The following is a 21,219-nucleotide window of genomic DNA, read 5'->3' on the forward strand; positions in this document are numbered from 1 at the left end:
CCCAAGTTTTTATGCCGGAACACTTACTGTTGAGTCTTTGCATACAACTTCAAATCTGCTTAGTGACACACAGATGGTTTTTGGAAATGCTTCGTCAAACTTCAAAATGATATAAGAATTATCCTTAAGCTGTGTTTTCATGACAAAGATGGGATTCTGCTTCTTAAAGACTCAGACCTTAGCTAGAACAACAAAGGATCAAATGTCAGCCCATTTTCTTAACCGTATGAAACTGAGACCAACATCCAGTCTTTCCTAGGCTGGGGCTTTCAGTCCCCACACCAGATCTGAAGATTCTCTGGACTCCACGGCGTCACCCTCGTTCGGCTCCAGTGCTGAGAAGACCACGATGGCTCATGGCAGTGGAGTGTGAGGGAGCCCCGAGCATGGAGACACACTGGAACCAGAGAGGGCCGAAGGCAGAGGCGATCACCCCCGCGTGCAAGGCGAACCATGGGCACTCCTTGGGGACTCCGGAATCCAGAACCCATTCCAGGAGACCACATGTGTGAGGAGATTCACGAGGGCCCTGTTCCCTTTGATAAAGCCCCTCCTTCTTAAGCTGCCTTTAGGGGGTCTCTATTCCTCCCAACCCTAATACTAAGCCGCTACAGGTTCCCATCTCCTGGCCATAAAATGTCATTTAAAAATCTTTCTTCTTGGGAGGGAGAGGGGAATGGCGGGTTAGCATTTTAATTACTACAGAGTTTCAGCATAGGATGACAAAAAATGTTTTGGAGATGGATAGTGGTGATGACTACACAACAGTATGGATGTACTTAATGACACTGAATTATAGACTTGAAAATGCTTAAAATGGTAAATTTTATGTTATGTATATTTGACCACTGAGGGGGAAAAAAGTAAAAAAAAAAAAAAACCTATCTTCTCAAAAAAAGTATGACTGAAACATTGAAACATTCTGTCTATAGATGATTCTAATCCTCAACATTAAGTAAGACTAGACGGGGATTTTCCCCCTAATAGAATATTCACAAAAGTATGTTTCAAATTCTCCCAAGTTTAGCAATGTATTTGAGAATGTATTGAGGACTGTTTAAAATGTCTTTTTCAAAAAGTAAATAATTGAAGACTGTGAAGTGACTCCCCTCTCCTTTTCTTTAATGATTTCTGTTCCATCACCGTTCCTCTATTTTTGCCACTGCTTACCACTTTATTAGCATCTTCATAAACACATGCAATGAAATGGAAATGGATATGCGCATTTATCCATATGAAAAAGAAGACAGGGAAGGGAGGGGTGGGGCTGTGAGTGAGAAAAGAACCCAATGTCCTAAATTGATTACCACTTATCTAGCATATATGTTTAAAGGAGTCAGTTCATATTTTAACACCACCAGGCAAGAGTTTCTCTGGAACCAGATAATGGGCATAGCATACCGGGTATCATAATGTCAATGAGAAAAACCAACAGGAACTTTACAATATATGGGACAGACCAAAACCTTGTTTGCATGTCAAGTATAACAACTCTTTTATTCCTATTTTTCTACCTTAAGACCAAAAGCTGGATGAATGTACCTTCTGTTTCCCACAAGAGACATAAGATGAAAAGAAGAAAGAAATGTATGTTTGTTTAGGTTTTGGGCAAGAGGTCAACAATGTAAGATTAAGCATGTTGAAACTGTAGCTTTTATTCATTTTGGAGCCAAACTCATTTTAATTCTCTATGACTCCTTTGTATTTCTAGGTGTGTTTTTTCTTTATTTTCCCCCTTTAACTTCATTTCTTCTGTCTAGTCTAGAGACACCCACTCAGAATCAGTTTTTTTGCCGTACTTATTTTGACCTTTCAGAACTTCAGGATAGAATTTCCTTAATTTGATCTCTTTTAAATTTGGGGGTTCTTTTCTATTTTATTTATTCACACACTCAGAATTTTCTTCTTCCTCTACATTTTTCATTATTTTATTCTCCATCTAAACTTCCTGCATGCCTCTCACTATTACTACCTCAACATCTCAACGTTTCCCTCCATAATCTACAAGTTTAAAGAGTAAAATTTTATTATCTAATCAAAGCACAATACCATAATAACTCTTTCTTCAACAGACATGATACAAGCCCTTTTCTTGCCTGTTGTGAATAGCCAAACTGTATAACCAAGTAAACATTTTATTAACTATAATTTTCTAACAGTAGGTAAAGTCAGTGTTCATCATAACTGTGGCTCATAAAGATTACAATAAAGGTTAAATCTTGAAATATTTCCTCAAATATCGACAAAGTATTAAATTATTAGTTTTACTGTTCAATGTAGTTTGTCATATTCTAACTCTTGGAAAATGAGACAGTGCTCAGAAGAGATGATAACCTTCTATTCACTAAGCTTTCTTATGAACTGGAGCACTTGATTCCTCAATTAATTATGCAAGTTAACAAAAAGACTCCCTTCTGAAAGTTGAGAAAAACAGTTTAAGAAATTAGAAATCTCAGAAGGTATTTTTCATTGTCGGTGGTAATCATGTAGAATTTCCCACTATAGCTCAATAGGCAAAACACTCACTGAATCAGCAAAAGATGAGAAAATGCAGAAGAAATCAAAATGTGAGTTTCTGTACTGTGGTGGGCAGGACCAGAAACGTGGAGTCTTAAGTATATGTCACCCGTTCTCTGAGTTCTAGAGCACCATCTCAGAGAATGCACCAGAAAAGACGGGGTTTCCTTTGCTTCTGCCTGTACTGGTCATTATTCCCATAGTCTCTGTAATGATTTGCGATGCTTTCTAACACTGTATACCCTAAAGTTGAGTTGGCCAAATAGTTTGGTAGAAATGCTTAGACATGTCTCAAACAAATGAGTCACATTAAGCACCTTCTTCTAAAAAGTAAATGTTGTGTAAGTTAAACTTACAATTGACTGGACAGATGTTCTGACTGGCAAAAACTGGGTTTGTCAATTCTGTTTCTCTTCTTCTATTATTTACTTTTTATTTTAATCATCATCAGAGTGAAATTCCACTTTCAATTTTCCAGTGGCCTGAAACTTTCTGAAAATCTCATGCTTTGAAACGAAGCTCTTCATTTGTTTCTCAAGTACCTTGAGGCTGGCAGTTAGATGAACAACCAGAACACAACTCATTTTCAGCGGGTAGGATAGTCAAGAAAACAAAAGTATGTTTCTGGATGAAAGATATTCAAAGGGACACATATTACTGCATATTTTCAGTATGATTATGTAACAAGACACCACTTCAAAGCTAACTTTTCGTTTGGATTACATGTGCAAAAAGGTCAGGGCTGTGTTTTCTGTCGGAGTTTTCACTTTTGCTTATTTGGAAGCAGTTAAAGGGCTAGAAATTCTTGCTATTTAGAAGCCTCTGTAAAGATGGAAATACATAAAGAAACTTTTATGGAAATACATAAAGAAAAATACATGAAGAATACATAAAGAAAGAATAAATATTTGTGTCTTAAATACAACATTTTTCTTGCTGTGATACAGGTATTACTTCGCCTAAAAAACACTTTAATATTGTCTCAAAAACAAGTTTCAGAGAACTTTGTTTATAAACTCTATTATAAATAATAAAAATAGCTTACAATCTTTTTCATAAAATTTTAAACCAGCTGGTTGTTAACAAGGATAAACTCTCAACCAGGTCCTATTAACTAGTGTAACACCTCAGGAAAAGAGGTAGAAAATGTCTTCTAAATTTTTAAGGTTTTCTGAAATAGTTCATCTTCAGATGTCTTGATATTAATAACTTTGCATGTGTCCATGTGTGCTTAGTAGTGTCGGAGGCTGCAACCCCATGGACTGAAGCCTGGCAGGCTCCTCTGTCCATGGGATTTCCCAGGTAAGAACAGTGGAGTGGGTTGCCATGCCCTTCTCCAAGGGATTTTCCCAACCCAAGAATCAAATCCACGTCTCCTGCATGGGTGGGTGGATTCTTTACCATTGAGACACCTGGGAAGCCCAAGAATGACTTTAGAGTGTAACAATTTTGCTTAGCTCTAAGTATAAAACTAATTAATAAAGACAATTCCTTTTTGCTCACATAGTGGGTCTGTTGTGGGCTATTCAGAAACTGATGAGGTGCCAAGGAACAGATCTATGATTTCCCTCCCTCTCTTGGCCTCCTGGGTCACTAAACCTTTCCTAAGATCCAACTTAACAAATACACTGCAACTGTAGTTTGAACTCACTTCCTTCCATTCCTGCCCCAGTTACTGGACTGAACACAAGTAATACAAAGACCAAATGAATGATAACATGGCTGCCTTCGCTTGAGAAGTAAGGATATATTTATTTACAGCTCAGGGCCAAAGCTACTTCCAATCCAGAATAAAAACGCATGCAAACCAGTGCAGAGACTACGGGCTCACACCTAATACCCTGAATTCAGTAAAAACAGAAAGGAAGGCATGATTTTTTTATTTCAAAGTTTTGACAGTGAGGAAACCAAAGGTTCCCTGAAACCCTCAGCTGGGACCAAGGTCATTTGATATTATTAGCCGCAGCGAGGCTGCAGAGAGCAACCAGGAAGTGCTGAGTCATCTCGAGCCTGAGTGACACCTCGTCAGCACTTCTGGTGCCAGATTCAGAGGTGAGCCGACTTCCTTTGACCTCCAGCTCTTCCTTCCTTTGCCCACCGGCCTCAGGGATGGAAAACTGACTGCCATCAAGTGGAGCAGCGTGAACCATAACAAACAGCACTACTGAACAATTCCACGGCCACTTGCCTCCACACACGTGATTAAAACAATTAGTTGAAGAAAAAGTTGTTAATCTAAAAACATGGATATGTTATATATACAGCATTTAATACCTGTCATAATTAAGCAATTATACCTCTCGTTTCTGGTCAAAAGATAATTTTCTCCCCCAAATTCAGTCCAGCCTCTGTCAGCATGCAGTATATGTCTGCTTCATTTCCCAAAGAGGCCTTAGCCAAAAAGAGTCCTATGTCCAAATGATTTTTGCATGACTAAAATACTTGGTGGCTCTGTGGCAAACAACCCTCTTGCCAACACAGGAGATGCAAGAGATGCAGGTCCGATCCCTGGGTCAGGAAGATCCCCTGGAGGCGGGCATGGCAACCCACTCCAGTACTCTTGCCTAGAGAATCCCATGGACAGAGCGGCCTGGTGGGCTACAGTCCACGGGGTCGGGAAGAGTAGGACATGACTGAGCGACTAAAACGCTTTGTAGCACTACACAAAAACCCTAAGGGGGCGTCACACCTGGACTCAAGGGGACCTTGAACAGACCCTGCAGAAGTTCGGGGTCTGTTTCTTTACCTGCACAATCGGACTAACAATCCTCCCCCACCCTCTGTCACTGTAAGAATAAATCTAACAGCGCTTAAGAAGTAGACAACTGCCATACTAAAAGGAAGGACACATTCCTTACCTATTCAAACACAAATCAAAACAAGACAAGACCTTGGTCTCAGGCTAGTTTCTATACGGCTCTTATCGGAAACATTCAATAATTTCATTGCATTTCAATAGCTGTCACCCCAAAGTTAGAATCCATAGTAGATAAACCTGAGATGGCCAACTGCCCAGTTTCTGGGCAATGTTCTGTACATAGTACTGGGTAATGCAGAAGTATACTTTTAAAAAGGCAATTATACTTTAAAAAAGGCAATTATATATGAGAAATATTACAACAATACTCTATTGAGAAGAGAGAAAATCTGAAGTTGATATTAAAGTTGATATTAACCAGTTTCCTCCGGAATCTCTGGAAGTCTCCAAATACTTTATTCATATTAAACCAACTTTTCCTCAGTCATCAGTATTTTATTTCTCAAGCAAGCATTACTTTTTGCAATATTTGGCTGCACTGTAGGATATTATTCAGGCTTCCTCGATGGCTGAGTGGGTAAAGAATCTGCCTGCGATGCAGAAGACAGAGGATACTGGGCTTTGATCCTTGGGTCAGGAAGAGCCCCTAGAGGAGGAAATGGCAACCCACTCCAGTATTCTTGCCTGAAGGTCACATGGATAGAAGCAGCTAGGCTATATTGGAACAAATAAGCTTTGTGAGCTAGCCAGGGTGGGGTTCAACTACATTTACAAAGCTGTTTCCACCAAAATCCTTGAGCCCCCAAACCCCGGTTTAGCAGTGGCCTCTGGGCAGTCATCTTTTCAGTCCCTTTACTATCTCCATATGCTTTGATGATGTAGACGTGACTAAAGGGAAATTTACACTCTCCCTACTGCATGTAAAAACAGAACAGGAAGACTGCGCTGCTTCTTGGCCCTTGACTCTCAAAGGAAGAACAAGACTAGGGAGGGTGACTACAAGTCTTGATATTAAAGGCAGAAATGACACAAGCACTTGAAAATGGCAGAAGATGGAGAAGACCGCACGATGCCAACACAGAGCTATCCAACAGCAAACATTTGTTGTTGTTCAGTCGCTCAGTCATGCCTCTTTGTGAGACACTTATTGGACAGTCCTTAGTATTAATACATCCACTCAACCATTTGCAATGTTCTGTTTTTCTTAAGGAGAGTGACTTTGTTCAGGAAATAGGAGACTGAACTCGATGCACTATTATGTGTGTCTCTCTTAGAATGATTTCTTGCAGGAATCTCTCAGGTCTGCCTAATTTTCCTGCAGACAGCAAGCCCCAGGCAAATATCATTGTGGTGGTGGTGCAGTTGCTCAGTTGGGTCCGACTCTTACGACGCTATGGACTGTGTCCCAGCAGGCTTCTCAGTCCATGGAATTCTCCAGGCAAGAATACTGGAGTGGGTTTGCCACTTCCTTCTCCAGGGGATCTTCCTGACCCAGGGATCAAACCCACAGATATCCTATCAGCTATTAATAGTAACTTCAAGACATGAACTGTTTAACAAACAATAATGTAATTGTGTCTCCAAGGGCCCATGTGTACTCCGAAACTTATATTTAAAATTTCACACTCTAACTTTTGAATTTAATATGCCCACATAGTATCTTTCCCTGAAAGACCATACATTACTGAGCTGTGGTTCATGAATTTGTTCATGGTTTACCTGACAGACATTAAGCCCCTGCTCGAGCATTTTCAATAACATCTATGAAGTTGATACCAACCCACAATCTGCAGAATATATTTTCAACTGTCACACTAGCCAGGTGATCAGATCTTCTATCTCAGAATCGAAGGACGCACGTGTGAGATAACTGCCTAGGGCTGGAGCTGCAGGCTTCTGACGGGGAGTAATTTTCTTCCATGAAAGCCACAGCTAAATTCCAAACCTTGGTCTGCATTTTTGCTGTTGTTTAGACTCTCAGTTGTATCCATGGTCTAAACACTTCTTTGGCCATTCCCAACAGTGGCCAAAAAACCATATGCCATTCACAGTCATTTATGATTTGGGGTTTTATTTCCATATAAAAACGAAGCAATTTTTAAGCATTTAAAAGTCCTTTGGATCGTGTTAGGGTAGTAATTTATCTCTGCCAGAATTAGTTTACTGGAATTCCAAAGTAAATAACCGTGAAGAGGAGATGGAGGTGAAAACCATGGTTGTAGAAAATTTGGGAGAGAAGAGAAGCAATCCTATATAACACTGCTTGCCTTAAGGAGAGAGAGAGAAAAAAAAAAAATTGCACCAGCGTTTTCTTCATTTGAGCAGTCGGTTTTGTTCCCTGACGAGGCTCCCCACATATCTAAGCGCACTGAGTACATTCCCAACTCTGACTGCCAAGTTAAAATGAAAACGTTCTCAGTCTAGAAATGATTGAGGTGGTTTTCTTTAATCAAATTAGAGCGGCCAAATGTTCCTTTCAAAGGTAACTGTCTACTCTGCAGCTGTATGCAAACTACCACATCAAATGAGAGAGGGGGAAAAAAAATAGCGATAGAATTGTGTCCTTATAGTACAGTGCTGGCTGCAAGGATGGAGAAACAAAAGCATGAGTACAGCGAAGAATTACATTCACAGTGAGCTTCCAGAAATATGCTGACTTCACAAACTGCGAACAACTTACTGAAACTTCCAGTATATAATTAATTATTTTGGGGAGGGGAGAAACATGGTGGGGGAAATTCCCCCTTAAGAACTGCTAAGCAGCAATAGATACCTTGAGTCATTTACCCTAGTGACCAAAGCCTCAATGAGAAACATTAAACGACTTCACAGACACAAAAATCTCATAGACCTTGCTTTTTCACTTCCTGCCTCCATCAGAAAACACACTACAGTGAGTAATCTGGAGTATCCAACAAGCTTCAGTCAAGCTCATAATGATTCATTTAAATGCAAAATAGACTCTTTTAAATCATCAAGACATGGGAAATTCCTGCAAAGAAATTAATTCGTCTTGAGTTTTATTTCTGTCAGTTTGTTTCTCATAAGAAAAACCAGTTCGTTAAAATCAATATAACATCAAACTAGTTATTGCATGATATGGGCTTTATACTGGCTGTTGGCTTTAGGGAGGAATATGGTATGAAAATCTAGAATGATGATGAATTTAGATAGCCAGATGAGACAGGTAATGGAAGAAAAAGATGATGTTCTTTCTACATTTATCACTCCTTTCCAGATGATTAATTACACTGTCCTCCAAATTAGGGAATGCTGTAATAAACAGCCATACTAGCTACCCAATTAAAAAAAAAAAACTAATAAGTATTTAGGGCTATAAGAAAGCAAAAGGGCTGACTTATTCATCTGACACAAACAACGAGGAACTGGACAAACATATGAAACAACTGTTTTCAGATACTGGAGTACAGGAAGCACAGGACTGTGATCCCAGGGACAAATGAGGTGCCCTGGACCACCCTGCCTTTATGCCTGGAGGCAACTTCCAGACCATGGGCACAGGCAAGAGAAACATCCCATGAAGTCCATCATCTGAGTTGAGCAGGTTGAAAGAGCTGAGAAGACAAGGCAGCTAAAGTGACTAAAATTCGTGAGACAGAGAACTGAAGAAAAAACTACCCAGAAAAAGAGCTTCAGAAATCTACATGGAATCTACAGCGTTCTAGCCTAAATCTGCACATGTGCAACTGCCTGAGGCCAAGCGAAAAACTGCTTCTGAGGAAGAACAATTACCAGGAAGTTGTAAACTGAATGATTCCTAGAGCTCACACAAAGCAAGAAATCTTTCTAGCTCCCACTAACCAAAAGAGCAGAGACCACAAAAGGGCAATGCTGCCTTGAGAATGGGCCTTACCTAGCCCTCAAATAAAGTCTAAAGCAGAGTAGCTCCCCTCCGCATTTTGTTGTTGTTGTTGCTAAATTGTGTCCAGCTCTTTGCAACCCCATGGACTACATTTTCCAAAAACTAAAAGTAAGCCTTGGAAGGATCAAACTCAATTTCAAGTAACTTACTGCCCCTCAGAACAAAAGTTCAGCATTCTTTAAAAGAATGGAACAAAATCAAGCAGTCAACAATGAAACATTCACAATGTTTGGCATCCAATAAAAAAGTATCAGACATGCATACATATAGGAGAAAAATCAGTCAATAGGAATAGACCCAGAAATAACACAGATTATGGAATAGCAGACAAAGAGCAACTATTATAAAAGTCCTTAAAGACTTAAAGGAAAACATGAACACATGAGAGGAAAATGGGAAATATTTTTTAAAGAGTCAGATGGAACAACCATCAAGATATACTTTATGGACCAATACATGTCTTAATACATTTAAAAAGGATAAAATAATATAGCATTGTTCTCTGATCACAACAGAATTTAATTAGACAGAAAGGCATTTGAAAAATTCTGTATATATCTGCAAACTTAAAAACACAAATCTAAATAACCCACAAGTCAAAAATTCATCATCAAAACAGGGCTAAAATATTTTGTATCACACAAAAATAGAATCACAATATGTCAATATTTGTGGGAAGCAAATAAAACAACATAAATGCTTATATTAGAAGAGAAGAAAATTGTAAAAACAATTAACAAAGCTACTATTTCAAGAAGCTAAAAAATAAGAACAAAGTAAACTCAAAGTAAGTAGGAAAAGGAAATAAAACTAAAAGTAAGTATCAGTGGAATAGACAATAGACAAATTATACAGAAAATTAATGAAGCCAAAAACTGGTTTATCATCAATAGAGTTAACAAAAATTTACCCGTATTATCAAGAAAAATAGAGAGAACATACAAATTACTCACATCAGAAATGAAAGAGGAAGACGTCACTACAGATTCTAGACATTAAAAAGATAAGGAAAATAAAAGAATCTATGCCAGTAAACCCCAAAGGCTAGATGAAACATACAATTCCTTGAAAAACAAGTTACAAAGTGATTCAACCTATATGGCTCCATATCCACTAAGGAAATAAAATCTGAAGTTAAAAACCTTCCCATGAGGAAAATCCTTGGTTCAGATGACTTCATTGGTAAATTCTGTTAACTATGTAAGCAAATAATACTAATGTGACATGAAATCTTTCAGAAGAGCTAGAAACACTCATAAAATTCACTATATGATAACAGGATTACCTCCAAACCAAAACCTGAGATATTATTCAAAATAGAAAATTAGATAACAATATCCTTCATGAACATAGATGCAAAAATTCTTAGCAAAATTTCAGGAGACAAAATCGCAAAAGCAACTTTCAAAAAGAAGAAGAAAATAGTTGGGAAACTTACACTACCTGATTTCAGGACTTACTATAAGACTACAGTAATCAAAACATCATGGCGCTGGCAAAAGTATAAATATATAAATCAATGGAACAGAGCAGAGAGTCCACAAATAGACCTAAATTTACATGGTCAATTCATTTGTGATGAAAGTGCCAAGGTAATTCAAAATGAAGAAGGCATGGTCTTTTTTAACAAATGGTGCTAGAACAGATGGATATCCATACAAGAAAAAAAATGAAACTTGACTTTTCCCTCAAGCCACACACAGATTTAACCTGAATGTACCACAGACTTGACATAAAAGCAATAACTATAAAATTCTAGAAGAAAATATGAAAAAATCTGTGCCTTTGGGGTAAGCAAAAATAGGATACTAAAAAAAAAAAAACAAAATCCATCAAAGAAAAAAATTATAAGCTTTGGAAAAATTAAAATGTCCTCTTTAACAGACATTATTAAGAAAATGAAAAGGCAAGCCAAAGACCTGGAGAAAATATTTGCAACACACACCTCTGACAAAAGAGTGTTCTACAATACACAAAAAACCCTCACAATACAATTGGATAATCCAGTTTTTTAATGGTCAAAATATTTGAATAGAGACTTTCCCAAAGAAGGTAAGAGAATGACCAATAAGCAAATGAAAAGACGGTCAAGAATATTAGTCATCAGGTAAATGCAAATTAAAACCACAATGTGGTATCAGTTCACACTTAACATAGAATGGTTAACATTAAAAGGATTGACAATACCAAATGTTGAGTAGAAAGCAAATCAAGTGGAACCTTTATACACTGCCGGTGGGAATACAAAATGGTACAACCAGTTTGGGAAAGTTTGGTAGTTTCTTTGAAAATTAAACATATTTATTGCAGCCATGAAATTAAAAGACTGCTTACTCCTTAGAAGAAAAGTTATGACCAACCTAGATAGCATATTCAAAAGCAGAGACATTACTTTGCTGACTAAGGTCCGTCTAGTCAAGGCTATGGTTTTTCCAGTAGTCATGTATGGATGTGAGAGTTGGAGTGTGAAGAAAGCTGAGCGCCGAAGAATTGATGCTTTTGAAGTGTGGTGTTGGAGAAGACTCTTGAGAGTCCCTTGGACTGCAAGGAGATCCAACCAGTCCATTCTGAAGGAGATCAGCCCTGGGTGTTCTTTGGAAGGAATGATGCTAAAGCTGAAGCTCCAGTACTTTGGCCACCTCATGCGAAGAGTTGACTCATTGGAAAAGACTCTGATGCTGGGAGGGTTTGGGGGCAGGAGGAGAAGGGGACGACAGATGGCTGGATGGCATCGCGGACTCGATGGACCTGAGTCTGAGTGAACTCCGGGAGATGGTGATGGACAGGGAGGCCTGGCGTGCTGCGTGCGATTCATGGGGTCGCAAAGAGTCGGACACGACTGATCGACTGAACTGAACTGAACTGAATACATGTGCCATACAAGTCAGCAAACCACTTCTAGAAATTTGGTTTTAGTCACTAAGTTGTGTCCGACTCTTGCAACCACCTGAACTGTAGCCTGCCAGGCTCCTCTGTTCATGGGATTCTCCAGGCAAGAATACTGCAGTGGGTTGCCATTTCCTTCTCCAGGGGATTTTTCTAGACCTAGAAATCGAACCTGGGTGTCTTGCATTGCAGCAGATTCTTTACCGACTAAGCTATGAGGGAGGCCCTCTAGATATTTACTCAAATGAAATGAAAGCATGTGTCATATCAACACAAAGACCTATACACGAATGTTCATAGCAGCACTATTCATAATAACCTCAAACTGGAAGCAACACAAATAACCATCAATAGGTGAATGGATGAATAAATAATGCAAATTATGGCAAATTCATGAGAAAGAATGTACTAATACAGTCAACATAAATGAACCTCAAAAATACCTGTACAAGTCAGATATCAAAACACACAATACTGCTTGTTACCTCGCATGAAACTCTAGAAAGGACAAATAAAATCTATAATGACAAGAAGATTAGGGTTGCCAGGGGTTCAAGTAGAGGAAGGAGTCTGACTGCAAAGGGGCCTAAGGGAACTTCTGGAGTAATGGAAATGTCTTAGATCTTAACTGTGATGGTAGTTTATATGAGACTATAAACTTGTCAGACTTCATTTAAAAACATACTCAAAATGGATGTCTTTTCCTGTATGTAAATTATATCTCAATAAACTTGATTTAAAAAAAGAAAAAAAGCAAAATAATATCCAAATACTGAAGTGAAGTGAAAGTCGCTGAGTTGTGTCCAACTCTTTGCCACCCCATGGACTGTAGCCCGCCAGGCTCCTCTGTCCATGGGATTCTCCAGGCAAGAATACTGGAATGGGTTGCCATGCCCTCCTCCAGGGGATCTTCCCGATCCAGAGACTGAACCCACGACTCCTGCAATGCAGGTGAATTCTTTACCGTCTGAACCACCAGGGAAACCCATCCAAACACTACTCAGCATTTCAGGATTCCAGCAACAGGGAAAACAAAAAAGTTAGCAACAAAATACTGACTAAAACAGAGATAATATGGAGAAATTTAGAGCAATTCACAGACATAATACAACTACAAAACCAGAGTAAAATGTTTATTGAAAAAAAAAAAGCAAAGAACAACAACAAAAAAGATGGTTTGAGGTAAAAAATATAACTGCAAAAAGAGTGAATTCAATAGATGTTTAGAAAATAGCACAGATTTCTTTAGAATAAAGCAAAACAAGCCCAAAGGAAATAAAATAATTAGAAAGTAGAGGAAAAGAAGGTAAGAAACATAGAGGCCAATGTGGAAAACTGAACCTTAAGAGACTTAGAAGTCCCAATTGAAAGACTGAATATCTGACGAACAAGAGGAATTCATGAAGAAAGAACAGAACAAATAGGAAAAAGTAACTTTTAAAAACAAATAAATATGCACAGAAAGATCTCAAGGAATGCCCAGCAAATTCAACTTAAAAAAGTACCACACCCACATATTTCTTCACATATTTCTGAAGAACACATCCTAGCAGCTTTCAGAGCAAAGAAAAGTCACTAAAAACTAATTAGAAAATCATATCAGTAGATGACTTTTTATTAGTAACACTGAATACAGAGAAAGCAATGTTTTGTGGCAAAAATTCTTCATCCTAGATTTCTACAATCAAGTCTTAATCAATTGCAAGAGACAATAAAGATGCTTTCAAACAGGTGAGGATTCAGAAAAGTTTATCTCCCATACACAATTTCTTAGGGAAGTTTCTCACAAACCTACACTAGCAAAAGGAGGGTGTGAACCACTGAAGAGGAAGAGTCAGGATGCAGGAAAGAGTAGCTCCAAGTCAGAGGAGCAGTGAAAAAGTCCCAGGAAGAGAACAGTTCATCAATCCAAGTAAATAACCAATTCTCAGTAAACCAAAACTTCCGAGAAACTTCAGGAAATCGGGTCATTCAATATAAATAGATGATATGATGAAGTGTTTGAAAAGAAAACGTTCTGGCTGTGATAAAGGCAAATAGTGTAAGAAAAATAAAAAGGCAATCATAAACTCCAGGAAAAACAAAGCAGAACAAGAAAGTGAAAAAACAGTACCCTAAAATAGGTGTAATTTTTTAAAAGTGATGCAGGATAAGAAAAGAGAATCCAGAAGTCTGTATTTAAGAAAGAAGGACTCTCTCAGCCTCACGGTGTTTTAACATTGGACGTATACCTGAGGTTGCAAAACAGAACGCAAATGTTTAACAACTTTAGCAAAGTAGCTGATGGAAGTTGTGACATTAACGGGAGTACAAAGGTAGAGGAAAGGTTAGGGAAATAAAGAATTCCTCTCTTACTAAATGTAGACTACTCAAGAGAGTCAAAAGAGAAGGAACAAAAAAAGTTATGCTTAAAGATATTATTTTAAATCATCATAAAAAGTAAAAATGTCCCTATCGAACCAAAGAGGAAGGAGATTAACAAGGAGTAGTTCTGACTAGCTAAATCTTCATCTTTCAGAATAGGAAGTTAATAGTTATTATCTGAAGTTTAGATATCAAGAGAGAGCATAGTATATTGTCTAGATTCACAGAGGAACAACCAGAAGCACCAAAAACAGAATTAAAAGAAGTTGTATCTGGGTACTGGGTACAGGGATAGTTGGGACAGGAGCCTTGCTTTTTTATCATATAGTCTGCTATATTAGGACCTCCCCGGTGGCTCAGACGGTAAAGCGTCTGTCTACAATGCGAGAGACCTGGGTTCAATCCCTGGGTTGGGAAGATTCCTTGGAGAAGGAAATGGCAACCCACTTCAGTACTCTTGCCTTGAAAATCCCATGGACGGAGGAGCTTGGTGCAGGCTACTGTCCATGGGATCGCAAAGAGTCGGGCACGACTGAGCGAATTCACTTCACTGCACTGCTATATTAATGACCAAGCTTGTATGTCATGATTATTAAGGGAGGAGGCACAAACTCTTTAATATTTTCTAGTAAGAGATGGTAGATGGGCCCTCCCCTGAATCTGTGGGGCTTTGAACTCACTTATAACCAACAGAATGTGGCAGAAGTACCCCCACCTGTTCCTAAGGACACTGACTGGCTTGTGGGCCCATGCAGGGCCACAGGAGTCCAGTTACTCGGCAGCCTTGATGCTGAGAGGAGGCTCAGGACACAGGGAGAATCAAGGCGTACGTGCTTTGGTCCACAGGCCCCCCTGCTCAGGTCTTAGCATATATCAACCAGCCTGAATGAACACCAGACTTCTGAATCAAGACATCATCTCAAAATGAATCAAATCCCTGGCAGCTGTGTCAGCTCAAGGTGAAGACTCAGACATCACAGAGAGGAGATCCTACTCTCACTGCACCGTTTCCCAGCCACCCAATCCTTGCACCTAAGAAAAAGGTTGTCTCCAGCCCCTAAATTCTGGGGTAACTGACTACACAGCCATATTAATCAGAACAACTTCTTAAGTCGCTGTCGTGTCTGACTCTTTACGATCCCATGGACTGTAGCCTATCAGGTTTCTCTGTCCTTCGGATTTTCCAGGCAAGAGTGCTGGAATGGATTGCCATTTCCTTCTCCAGGGGACCTTCCCCTCCCAGGAATCAAACCCGGGTCTCCTGTATTGCAGCAGACGCTTTACCGTCTGAGCCAGCAGGGAAGCCCCCAATAGAAAACATAATTACTTTAAATTAAAAACCACAAATAACCCCCTTGGTATTCTACTTCAGTTACAACTCCTCGCAATGTATCTGACAGCAGGCTGGGACCACCGCACATTTTCACTCTATTCTAGTCTATTCCACACCATTCTATTCCTCCCCTTCTCCTTCCTCTTCCGCTTTTTTCTCCTTTTCTTTTCATCATTACTATTAGTCACAACTAAGTAATGTCAGATCCCTTGGGTGATCACAGTCACCTGATCTAAGCAGAGAAGAAAGGTGTTTGGAGTGGCAGCAATACCAAACAGCGGTACTGGGCCAAGGTTCACGGTGAGACCGGCCTGTGGTAAGGACAGCTCTAGGGGCTTACACCACGACTTTACAGCTCACGTCAGACTCTTCAGGAAACTGACTGTCAATCCTTTCCATAAAATCTCATGACCTAGAGAATCTGAAACCATATCCTAGAATTCCCACCAAACTATCTAAATCAACTTTGCCACAAATCATACGACCATTTAAAATATCAGTTAATACTGTTTAAGTAAACTTATGTTCATAATTGAATGAAAATATCAGTGGAAAAATTAGTTTAGAGGGAATATATCTTAGTGTCCAGTCTACTTGCTAATTATTAAATTATTCAATAACTAGTCATAATCCAATTTACTAATATAATTATTAGACTATATAATCTTAAGAGTTTTAAATGGAATACTAATGAGTGAATAGAAAAATAACGCAGCTGCTGAATTTGGTGTTAATTTACATTTTTACTGTCATAAAAACTCCTGTAAAAGAGTAATCTTTGCTCACTGCTTAGCTCTTTGGTAAGTCACTCAACAGGTATTTATGTGCCAGACACTGTTCTAGACACTGGGGATAAAAGCAGTGAACAAAAGGGGCAAAAATTCATGTCTTCACAGAGCTTATGTTCTGGTGCGAAGCATACATTCTGTATTAATTCATGCATTACTTCAAGACATTTGCACGCTAGGCACAATGGACAATGCAAATATGGCTAAAAAGGCATCAGACAACTATGCCATTTTATCATTATGGAATTAAAAAGAATGATAGCCTGAGTTTACTTATTCAACGAACACTGGCTGTGGTCTTTCTAAACGTGCCAGAACTGTAGGCTTCACTAGGTTTCAAAGCTTGAACTCTAAGAAAATTCAGATTTACGTAAGCATTGCCAGATTCTGTCACTATTTTACATCTTCACCACATAGTATCTCTCACTTCTACCTCAACTTAGCTCACTTTCTGGCATATTCTTCCCTCCTTTTAATGACTCTGTGGTCCTTTCAGTTCATAAGGTATCTCTTAACCATTATCTATTGGTCTAATGGTGGTTTCACCTCTCAACTTTATCAACTAAAGTGGGAAAAAGTTATATCATTTTTCATAAACAAAGATGCTACTCTTGACTCATCTCAAAAGTCCTATTTTTCTCGCATCAGGAATGAGAACCACCGAATCAACCATGCTTTTGTATAGTTCTCCTAGAGACCAACTCTACCCTCTTAAGTCAACCTTTTGCTCTTTGCAAAACTAACTGGTTTAGTTGAGGACCCAAGAGGCATCATCAATCCTAAGCTCTAGCCTAATGAGCTCTTGGTTAGAGAAATTACTACTGATTAAATCTCATGGGCTTAAAGGAATTTATAACAACTAGCAGGATGTCGCAACTTTTGTTTTCATCTTAATACGTAAGAGGTCTGTTATTTCAAAGGAGGGATGCTGTCCCTGTTCTTTAAGGGGACTTCCATAACTTAAATACACTTCAGTCTCGATCAGCAACAGGAGTCCTTTCCAGCCCAATCTCTAAATCTTGTCTCTGGGTTTCTTATGGCTCAACAAGAAAACATCCCATTTTTATCCAAGGCTATTTAATAGCTCCTTTAAGTGATTCTACATGGTTGGAATGTAGACGACATCATCTAAAACTCTCAACTTGAAACCACTCAGCTAGTTTCCTGGTTTCCACCAAAAAGTTTTAAAATGTATTGGTCAGAGCCAATAGCCTAACATTTAAAATGCAAAGACATATTTTGTTTTTCTTGTTCTGTTGCTGAATAGGGCTAAGCGTTAATGTTTCCAACTTTACACATTCATACCTTACCTTCTAAAAAGAAAACATTAGGAAAAGTACATATTTTACAGTAATCATTAGGAATACCTAACACAGAAATTTATGAGATTACTTAACAATCAAAGGAAGCAAAATAAAAAAGAGACTTCATTAGAGATTAGTGTCCCTGAAAGATCTTAATGACTTAAACACAGAGTATATGGAACGAAATTTAAAATGTCCTAAGGTGGTCATGCCGAAAGAAGAGGTTTGGAAAAAAAAAAAAAGCAGAAATTCCAGTGTGTGACACAAAAAGGAATCATTCTGTTTGAGATTTTGAAATGAAAAGAGAAAGAACAAATAATTCAATTCCTCCTTGAGTTAAATTGAACAGTGAACTAAAAAAGATATCGCGCTTCCAAAAGTTCTGAGAACGTGTTCTTGGGGGTGCTGTGTCCTCAGACCTGCCCACAATAAACCCATTAAAGAACAGGATATTGGGGAAAGGCGATTCCCCGGTAGCTCAGTGGTAAAGAACCTGCCTGCCAGTACAGGAGACTTAAGAGACAAGGGTTTGATCCCTGGGTCGGGAAGATCCCCTGGAGGAGGAAATGGCAGCCCACTCCAGGATTTTTGCCTGGAGAATCCCAGGGACAGAGGAGCCTGGCGGGCTACCACAGGGTTGCAAAGAGTCAGACACAACTGAATGACTTCGCACACAGAAAGATTTCAATTAATTCCATTCCTCCGGAGAGTTCTTCCAGCACAGAAAGTCACATTAGTGGTAAAAAGAAAAGTAAAAGAATTCAAGCAATTGATTAAAATGTATTCAGAGTAACTTACATTCTTATATTTAAAAACGTGCAAATTAGTTTCAACTTTTACTGAATGTGTGCACATTTCCTGATGCTAATGTCTTCTCTATAGTACGTAAATTAACGATTAACCATGGGAAGTGCTTAAATTTTAAAACTCACTTGACTATAAACTATATATGCTGGAGTGAAAAAAAAATGAAAATTCCTCTTTTCAATATTTATTATTCCTGGGAAACCAAATAAGTATAACCCAATATACAGATCCATTTTCCCTCTTTATTCGACACTCCTTTGTATTAACATTCATATGATGAAATAACCCACATGATCCCTTACTTAATACCTAGACTCCCTTTTCATTATTTCATTCGTTTATTTATTCATTTTATTTCCACTGGATGTAGAATGTAAATGGACGTGACCCAAGACACACTTTCTGCCTCAAGGAGCTCACCACTGCAGGTGTGGAAAGTTAAAAGGATCAGAAACAGTGGGAGGAGGGGAGATTGATATTATACTTTATATAATAAGCATAATAATATACAGGGCAGACAGACATATACCAAGTACCACAAGGGAAGGCTGAAGTTGTTAAGGTTCAAAGGAAGCAGAAATTTTATCCAAATGAAGGTATTAAGGACACACAAAAGTCCGGAAGCACATGACTAACGGAGGAGAAACAGGGTCTGAAACACATGAAGACAGAATCTGGACTGTGGGAAATTCTCCCAACCCTCCGATGTGTAAAATTTTAAGTGAAGAAACTGATTTTCATCAGTGTTTGCTCAAAATGGAAATTCACTCCTGTCACAGATAACTTTGCTAATTCAACATATGCAATTATGAACACTGTGCACTGATTTTTTCTTTTAGGATAAGAAATGTGTGAAATTGGACTTAATCAGAATTCCTTTGTTTGTAGCACAACCCAACAGCAATACTACAAACAATAAAGAGGACGGTCTACCCCCTGCCCAAAAAAAGTGGCACTAGAGCTTGGTCCTGGAGGATGCATACATAGCATTTCAACAAGTACAGGCAGGTGGTACAGGGAGGAGAGCATACTCTGAGACCAGCTCCCATTAAACACAGCGGTGGCGGCAAGGAGCCCAGGGAGAGGAAACGGACTAGTCAATATTACTGCAGGATGCAAGCACCGAACGTACACAGAGAACGCAAGAAAATCCTATCAGAGTTGAAGCTAGGACTAAAGATTAAAAAAATAGACAGTCACAGGGAAAATTTTAAATATCAGTAAGTATTTGAATGTTCTTACTAAATAGCTTGGCGTACAGATACAGTCAAACCAATAATCTGCCCGCATTTAACTTGAGATACTTAACTATGTGTGCCTTCGTGCTTGCTCAGTCACTTCGGTGGTATCCGTCTCTTTGCAACCCCATGGACTGTGGCCCTCCAGGCTCCTCTGTCCATGCGATTCCCAGGCAAGAGTACTGGAGTGGGTTGCCATGCCCTCCTCCAGGGGATCTTCCCGACCCAGCAGTCGAACCAGTGTCTCCTGCATCTCTCTCACTGCAGGCAGATTCTTTACCACTAGCCAGCAAGGAAGCCCTACTAATGTCACATGCAACTCTAAAACAAGGAAAAGTTCTCATGTGAGGGGCGTATAATTTAATTTACTCTACTTCATGCAGGAAACTTGGGCAACTAACAGTACAGACCCTGTTATTTATGGATATAAAAGATACAGCCCACCTTTGTCTTCAAGTCAGCAAACAGAAAATCATTCAACTGAAAATACTTTTCTCATTCAAAGGAATGTTTTCTGATATGCAATGCCCATCAGTCAGCCTGTTCTGTTAACACTAGATATAAACCTGTTTTTGAGCCTTAGTTATTCTCAGTTTGTATCTATAACTCATGTAACTGAGGAATAAAGTAACTGATTAAAAATCTGGCAATTTTTTAATGCATTTACACAACAATTCCTACACAGGTCAAAGAGGGTTGAATCAAGTTAAACCTAAAACCCTTTTCAATGAAAAAAGCTCTTGTACTGTGATTCTAATTCTACTGAACTAAAATCCTTTAGGAAGGTTAAATAGGACTCAGTAATTAAAATGGCTACTTGAATGACAAAGAAAGTAGCTGTCCAAATTTAGGGAAACAACTAACTGTTTAATAATGATTCCATCCCAAATGGGCTTCCAGGCTACTGCTGCGTGCGCGCGCACACACACACAGATTCCTGCCACGTGCTTTAAGCTGCCTTTATTTTGTGATACATACATACAATGGAGTATTACTCAGCCATAAAAAGGAACGAATTTTGAGTTGGTTGCACTCAGGTGGATGAGCCTAAAGTCTGTTTACAGAGTGAACTAAGTCAGAAAGAGAAAAACAAATATCATATATTAACGCATATATATGGAATCAAGAAAAAGGGTACTGATGAGCCTATTTGCAGGGCAGAACAGAGGGGCAGACGTAGAGAATGGACTCGTGGGCACAGCGAGGTAAGGCGAGGGGGCAGTGTGCTGACAGAGTAGCACTGACACGTATCATTCTATCGTGCAACACAGGCAGCTAGCACCTACACGGCACAGGGTGCTCAGCCGAGTGCTCTGTGATGCCCTGAAGGGGTGGGCTGGG

At 39.0% G+C, this 21,219-nt stretch overlaps 1 protein-coding gene and 1 long non-coding RNA gene across 3 annotated transcripts in view; both read right to left on the minus strand.

Annotated features, from left to right (window-relative positions):
- Positions 1-21,219, minus strand: part of CDK6 (cyclin dependent kinase 6) — a 258,621-nt gene that overhangs the window by 229,266 nt on the left and 8,136 nt on the right. The window lies entirely within an intron of this gene.
- The window catches only part of LOC120877865, a 22,292-nt gene continuing 2,804 nt past the window's right edge, over positions 1,732-21,219 (minus strand). The window contains exons 2-3 of the long non-coding RNA XR_005724415.1: positions 10,142-10,146; positions 1,732-2,184 (exon numbers count right to left, since the gene is read on the minus strand). This is a non-coding gene — a long non-coding RNA (uncharacterized LOC120877865). The remainder of the gene's footprint in view (positions 2,185-10,141; positions 10,147-21,219) is intronic.

This window comes from Oryx dammah, unplaced genomic scaffold, assembly GCF_014754425.2.
Source record: "Oryx dammah isolate SB20612 unplaced genomic scaffold, SCBI_Odam_1.1 HiC_scaffold_18, whole genome shotgun sequence".
In the NCBI taxonomy this organism is placed as follows: domain Eukaryota; kingdom Metazoa; phylum Chordata; class Mammalia; order Artiodactyla; family Bovidae; genus Oryx; species Oryx dammah.